The following is an 8,343-nucleotide window of genomic DNA, read 5'->3' as shown; positions in this document are numbered from 1 at the left end:
GGCGGGCGGGCTGTGCTTTGTCTTTGCTGGGTTCTTTCCCTCCAGGGCTCCTGTTTAGCACACGTAAATATCATAGATCTCACCGCTCTTCTTTTGGTTCAGGTCTCACAAATGCCATGAAATCATCCCTCGTCCCGTGAATCGTACGTTTCAATTCCATCGTCGTCTGACACCATAATTTCATTGTTGTTCTTTGTACCGCTTCGTCAATCAGAATTTTACCATGGAATCATTATATCTATGTAGATCCTCATACACGGCATCCGTTTCTTGTGAAGGAGTTTATCTTTTTACTATTGATAAAAATACAAGAATTGTTTCCTATATTTTTCTCATGCATCTGTATATTATCTATTGGTGTGTATGTGTCGGGGGAGCCTAGATTCCGTTGTTTTTTTTTACCTAGACGTTGTTACTTTTGATTTAGACGTTTTCACCTGCCTGTGACATTGCAGTATCTACAGGGTAATGAGGAAGGGTTGCCGGCAGTCTATCTCGACGCGACTCGACAGATACTTTTCTGACGTGTTGTCTTCTTGCTTTTCTGTTGTTGCGGGAACTGGAAATTGTATTTCTTTTTTGTCTAGGTGTTTGGGTCTTTTTTTAAAGTATAAAACTGTAGGGAAAAAATAATTGTGAGGCAGCGTGGTGGAATCAGGCTCTCGTCAAAATAATCAAAATGACGAAACTTGCATTTTTCAGAAGGTTTGTGAATTTTTATCAAATTTTAGTTTTTTGGCTCAACACCTTTCATGCCCATTAAAGAACTAATTTCTGTGTGGGTTTTTCTGAAAAACGTTGATTAAAGGCACAAAAAAGTACATTTCCAGTTACCACGGACTCTTAAGCTAAGGAAATAACAAATCTTTCGTGGCCATTTTCTCACTAATTTTACCTCTGAAAACAGGTGACCCCCACCTCCTTCTTTCGCTAATATCTCGACTTGTATTCAAGATAAATGGATATTTTTTTTCCATCCAAATAAAGACAAGTGAACAAGCTTTAAGATGATACCAATAGCTGTACATGCCCAAAAATTGACGAGAGCCTGATTCCACCACGCTGCCTCACAATTGTTCTTCGACTTTGATTATTTGTTCCCTTCTCTTTCTCAGCTGGGAGGGAAGTGATGAAGTTTTGCCTCTGGCCAAATGGTCCTTTTTCTTTCCTGCAAAGTTTAGGGCATGGAAATGTAAGAGCTCCCCTTGCACAGCGCTTTCCTGTCCTTTGGGACCACGGAGAAGGGTTGTGAGGCTAGAGAGTTGAGCAGAGTAAGCCTGATTCCCCCCCCGTTTGGACTTCTCTGTTGACACCCACCCCTTGGCGCTCATAATATGACCTCATGCAGTTGCAAGCGCCGTAAAACCTCTTACTAAAACTAAAACAGGAGTTGTGACGCCTGTGCAAGGTGGGGGGGGGGGAGCGTGGTAGGTGCCATAGTACGCTGAGCTCTGGTCTGTCTGTACCACGGCTGTGGTAGGGCTGTGGTAGAACATGGCTGGGGCTTTGGTTCCTGGTCAGTTTGTGAAAGCATTTGGCATTGACTGGTGGCTGTTGTGCGTGAGAGGAATTGAAAGGGAGGGCGGGGGGAGAAAAACGGGCTTTTTTTGGGTCTTTTTTTTTTTTTTTTTTGGAAATTCTGTGAGACAATAATTTGTATTTCCAAATGAGTGTCATTTTTGGGGGTAAAAGCTCGAGTGAGTGAAAGATTGATGAAATGATTGCTTTGTTGTGGTAGCGCTTTGAGTACATGTGTGTGCGTGTGTGTGTGTTTGGAACAGCTATGGCCTCGGCAGAGGTCGCTGTGTTTTCTATGGGATTTGTTATATATGAGAGTCATTTAATAATTGTCATAATCAACAGTTCTGAAATTCATATTAGCATTGTGTTGAAAAGTTTTGTTGAAAATATATCTCTTTGCCCCATTCCCCCACCACCATAAAAAAATGAATAAAAATGTGAAAATTGAAAATATCAGAAACGGAGTTGGAATTTGTTTTGTCTGTGCTACTTGTATGAATGTCAGAAAATGTGTACATGTTTTTGTTTTATATTTGTTGTCTTCTGATCTGATGTGCCAACTTTTATGGATCGATCTGGATTTCTGAAGATGCTGCACCAAAAACGGTTTAAAAATTGCTTTTATACGAGATAAACTAGACGATATTATGGTCCGTAAATTTTGAATATGAGCGAGGCGCTCTTTTCCACGGGATCAGAAAAGTGGAGAATCTTTTGTCCTAGCCCCAGTGGGCTTCTCTGTCCGGTTAGTGTTGGAATGAACACCGAAATACAATCTGCAAGATGCCAGTGTAGAGGGCTGGACCAAACCGTGAAACAACTTCAGCAGTGCAGGACACACACACACACACACACACACACACACACACACACACACACACATACACACACACACCTCACATCCTCACACACACACACACCTCACATCCTCTAGCCAGTGCTGGACACATAGGTCTTTGACCCTGAGACAGGAAACGTGGACAACCCTATTGACACTTCAGGAAAAGCTGTATGGGCAAACTAGCGAACTTAACATAATTGCCCAGTGTATGACAGATACCCCAATATTTTCCTAACATTTTCTAGCTCACCCCCAGTATTTTCTAGCTCATTCCAAGTATTTTCTAGTTCATCCCTAATAATTTTTTTAGCTCATCCCTAATAATATTTTCTAGCTCATCCCTAATATTTTCAAGCTCTTCCCTAATATTTTCAAGCTCATTCCAAGTATTTTCTAGCTCATCTCTAATATTTTCTAGCTCATTCGTAACGTATTTTAGCTCGTCTCCAGTATTTTCTACTTAATCCCTAATATTTTTTAGCTGATCCATAATATTTTTTAGCTCATCCTCAGTATTTTCTGTCTCATCCCCGGTAATTGTTAGCTCCTCAGCAATTTTCAAAGACTTTTGTATCCCATCCACAACATTTTTTATCTTATCCCTAATATATTTAGATCCTTAATATTTCCAAGCCCATCCCCAATATTATTTTAATCACATTCACAATAGTTTTTAGCCCATCTCCATTATTTTCTACCTCATCCCTAATAATTTCTAGTTCATCCTTAATATTTTTTACCTCCACCCCTGTATTTTCTACCACATCCCTACTATTTTCTAGCTCATCCCTATTATTTTCAAACTCATCCCTAATAATTTTTTAGCTCATCCCTATTTATTTCTAGCTGATCCCCAGTATTTTCTAGCTCACCTTCAGTGTTCCCCTCTATTTTATAGCTCATCTGTAATATTTTTTAGCTCGTCCACAGTATTTTTTTTTTTTAGCTCATCCCTAATATTTTATAACTCATTCCCAGTATTTTCTAGCTCATCCAAATATTCCACACTTTTTTCTAACTCATTACTATTATTTTGTAACTCATCCCTAATAACTTTAGCTCATCCCCAGTATTTTTTAGTTCATCCAGACTGTTCCCCAGTATTTTCTAGAATTTTACCCACAATTTTTTAACTCCATCCCCAGTATTTTCTAGCTCCAGGCTAAGTATTTTTTAAAGTCATCCCCAATATTCCTCTGTATTTGCTAGCTCATCCCAATTATTTTGTACCTCTACCTCAATTTTTTTTAGCTGATTCATATTTTTTTTAGCTCATCAAGAATATTTTCTAGCTCATCCCCTTTTTTTCCCCCCCAGCTCATCTGTAATATTTTCTAGCTCGTCCACAGTGTTTGTTATTTTTAGCTCATCCCTAATATTTTCTAGCTCATCTCTAATGTTTACTAGCTCATCCCAAATATTCTACACTATTTTCTAGCTCATTCCTATTATTTAGCAACTCATCCCTAATATTTTTTAGCTCATCCCTATTTATTTCTAGCTCATCTTTAATAATTTTTAGCTCATCCCCAGCATTTTCTAGCTCATTCTTAGTCTTCCCCTGTATTTTCTTCTTCATTCCCAATATTTTGTAGATCCATCCCCAGTATTTTCTTGTTTCAGCCTCAATGTTCCCCAGTATTTTCTAGCTCATCTCCAATGTTCCCCAGTATTTTCTATCTCTGTCACCAGTATTTTCTAGTTCATTTGGAATATTCCCCACTATTTTCTAGCTCACCCCCCAGTATTTTCTAGCTCATCCCTAATATTTTCTAGCTCATCCCCAGTATTTTCTAGCTCATTCCAAATATTTTCTAGCTCATCCCTAATAATATTTTCTAGCTCATCCCTAATATTTTCAAGCTATTCCCTAATATTTTCTAGCTCATTCCAAGTATTTTCTAGCTCATCTTTATTATTTTCTAGCTCATTCGTAAGGTATTTTAGCTCGTCTCCAGTATTTTCTACTCATCCTCAGTATTTTCTGTCTCATCCCCAGTAATTTTCTGCTCATCAGCAGTATTTCAAAGACTTTTGTATCCCATCCACAACCTTTTTTATCTTATCCCCAAGATTTTCAGATCCTTAATATTTCCAAGCCCATCCCCAATATTATTTTAATCACATTCACAATTTTTTTAGCCCATCTCCATTATTTTTTACCTCATCCCTATTAATTTCTAGTTCATCCTTAATATTTTTTTTACCTCAACCCCTGTATTTTCTACCACATCCCTACTATTTTCTAGCTCATCCCTATTATTTTCTAACTCATCCCTAATATTTTTTAGCTCATCCCTAATATTTTTTAGCTCATCCCTATTTATTTCTAGCTGATCCTCAGTATTTTCTAGCTCATCTTCAGTGTTCCCCTCTATTTTATAGCTCATCTGTAATATTATTTAGCTCGTCCACAGTATTTTTTTGCTCATCCCTAATATTTTATAACTCATTCCCAGTATTTTCTAGCTCATCCGTAATATTTTATAGCTCATCCAAATATTCCACACTTTTTTTCTAACTCATTACTATTATTTTGTAACTCATCCCTAATAACTTTAGCTCATCCCCAGTATTTTTCAGCTCATCCTGAATTTTATCCATAATTTTCCAGCTCCATCCCCAGTATTTTCTAGCTCCATGCTAAGTACTTTCTAAGTCATCCCCAATATTCCCCAGTATTTTCTAGCCCATCCTCAATATTGTCAAGCTCATCCTAAGTATTTTTTTAGCTCTACCTCAATATTTTTTAGCTGATTCATAACATTTTGGAGCTCATCAAGAATATTTTCTAGCTCACCCCCTTTCCCCCCAGCTCATCTGTAGTATTTTCTAGCTCGTCCACAGTGTGTGTTTTTTTTAGCTCATCCCTAATATTTTCTAGCTCATCCCTAATGTTTTCTAGCTCATCCCAAATATTCTACACTATTTTCTAGCTCATTCCTATTATTTAGCAACTCATCCCTAATATTTTTTAGCTCATCCCTATTTATTTTTTGCTCATCTTTAAACATTTTTAGCTCATCCTCATCATTTTCTAGCTCATCCTCAGTGTTCCCCACTATTTTCTAGCTCCATCCCCATTATTTTCTAGCTATGGTAAGTATTTTCTAAGTCATCGCCAATATTCCAAAGTATTTTCTAACTCATCCCCAGTATCTTTTAGCTCATCTCTAATAACTTTTAGCCCATTCCCAGTATTTTCTAGCTCTACCCTAATATTTTTTACCTCATCTATAATATTTTTACCTCATCTCTAATATTTTCTAGCTCAACACCAGTAAATTTGTAATATTTTTTAGCTCGTCCACAGTAATTTTAAGCTCACCACTAATGTTGTCTGAGTCTTAATCAGTATTTTGTAGCTCATATCTAATCTTTTTTTAAAGCTCATTTCCAGTATTTGCTAGCTCATCTGTAATATTTTTTTAGCTCATGCCCAGTACTTTTTACCTCATCCCTAATATTTTGTAGCTCATCCCTAACATTTTCTAGATCTTCCCAAATATTCCCCACTATAATTTGTAGCTCATTCCTATTATTTTCTAATTCATTCTCTATATTTTGTTTAGCTATCCATTTATTTCTAGATCGACGGTAATAATTTTAGCTCATCCCAAGTATTTTCTAGCTCATCCTCAGTGTTTCCCTGTATTTTCTAGCCCATCCCCAATATTTTGTAGATCATCCCCAGTATTTTCTAGCTCATCCCCAGTATTTTCTAGCTCATCCTGAATATTACCAACTATTTTCTAGCTCCATCCCCAATATTTTCTAGCTATATGCTAAGTATTTTCTAAGTCATCCCCAATACTCCCCAGTATTTTTTTAGCTCATCCCCAATATTTTCAAGCTCATCCCCAATATTTTCAAGCTCATCCCCAATATTTTCAAGCTCATCCCCAGTATTTTCTAACTCCATGTTAAGTATTTTCTAAGTCATACCCAATATTCCCCAGTATTTTCTGGATCATCATCAATATTTTCAAGCTCATCCCAAGTTTTTCTTAGCTCTACCTCAATATTTTTAACTGTTCATAATATATTCGAGCTCATCAAGAATATTAACTAACTAATCCCCTGTATTTTCCAGCTCATCTGAAATATTTTCTAGCTCGTCCACAGTATTTTTTAGCTCATCCCTAATATTTTCTAACTCATCCCCAGTAATTTTAGCTCACTTCTAATATTTTTCTTAGCTCAATCCCATAATTTTCTTGCTCATCCGTAATATTTTTTTGCTTATGCCCAATATTTTCTAGCTCACCCCTAATGTTTTCTAGCTCATCTCAAATATTCTACACTATTTTCTAGCTCATTCCTATTATTTAGCAACTCATCCTTAATAATTTTCAGCCCATCCCTAATATTTTTTAGCTCATCCCGAATATTTTTTAGGTCATCCCCAGTATTTTCTAGCTCTACCCTAATAATTTTCAGCTCATCCCTAATATTTTCGAACTCATTCCGAATATTATGTAAGTCATCCTCAGTATTTTTAAGCTCTACCCTAATAATTTCCAGTTCATCCCTAATACTTTTGAGGTCATCCCAAATATTTTCTAGGACATCCCCATTACTTAATAGCTCTACCCTAATATTAATAATTTCCAGCTCATTCCTAATATATTTTTAGCTCATTTCGAATATATTCTTATTCATCCCCTGTATTTTTCTAGCTGTACCCTTATTAATTCCAGCTCATCCCTAATACTATTGAGCTCATCCCAAATATTTTCTAGGCCAACCCCTGTATTTTCTAGCTCTACCCTAATAGTTTACAACTCATCCTTAATATTTTTGAGCTGACCCAAATATTGTTTAGGTCACCCAGAGTATTTTCTAGCTCTACCCTAATAATTTCCAGCTGATCCATAATATTTTCCAGCTCATCCCCAATATTTTCAAGCTCATCCCCAATATTTGCAAGCTCATCCCCAATATTTTCAAGCTCATCCCCAATATTTTCAGGCTGATCCCCAATATTTTCAAGCTCATCCCCAGTATTATCTAACTGTATGTTAAGTATTTTCTAAGTCATCCCCAATATTCCCCCAGTATTTTCTGGATCATCCTCAATATTTTCAAGCTCATCCCAAGTTTTTTTAGCTCTACCTCAATATTTTTAGCTGTTCATGATATATTCGAGCTCATCAAGACTATTAACTAATTCCCTGTATTTTCCAGCTCATCTGAAATATTTTCTAGATCGTCCACAGTACTTTTTAGCTCATCCCTAATATTTTCTAACTCATCCCCAGTAATTTTAGCTCACTTCTAATATTTTTCTTAGCTCAATCCCATAATTTTCTTGCTCATCCGTAATACTTTTTTGCTTATGCCCAATATTTTCTAGCTCACCCCTAAAGTTTTCTAGCTCATCTCAAATATTCTACACTATTTTCTAGCACATTCCTATTATTTAGCAACACATCCCTAATAATTTTCAGTCCATCCCTAATACTTTTGAGGTCATCCCAAATATTTTCTAGTACATCCCCATTACTTAATAGCTCTACCCTAATAAGTTCCCACTCATCCCTAATATTTCCTAGCTTATAAGGAATATTTTTTAGGTCATCCCAAGTATTTTCTAGCTCTACCCTAATATTAATAATTTCCAGCTCATTCCTAATATTTTTTTAGCTCATTCCGAATATATTCTAGGTCAGCCCCTGTATTTTTGTAGCTGTACCCTTATTAATTCCAGCTCATCCCTAATACTATTGAGCTCATCCCAAATATTTTCTAGGCCAACCCCTGTATTTTCTAGCTCTACCCTAATAGTTAACAATTCACCCTTAATATTTTTGAGCTGACCCAAATATTGTTTAGGTCACCCAGAGTATTTTCTAGCTCTACCCTAATAATTTCCAGCTCATCCATAATATTTTCCAGCTCATCCTGAATATTTTCTAGGTCATCCTGTGTAGTTTTTAGCTCACCTCCAATATTTTCAAGATCGTCCCCAATATTTCCAA

Source organism: Aplysia californica, unplaced genomic scaffold (genome assembly GCF_000002075.1).
Source record: "Aplysia californica isolate F4 #8 unplaced genomic scaffold, AplCal3.0 scaffold01477, whole genome shotgun sequence".
Classification (NCBI taxonomy): Eukaryota; Metazoa; Mollusca; class Gastropoda; order Aplysiida; family Aplysiidae; genus Aplysia; species Aplysia californica.
Note: the sequence above shows the minus strand (reverse complement) of the source record.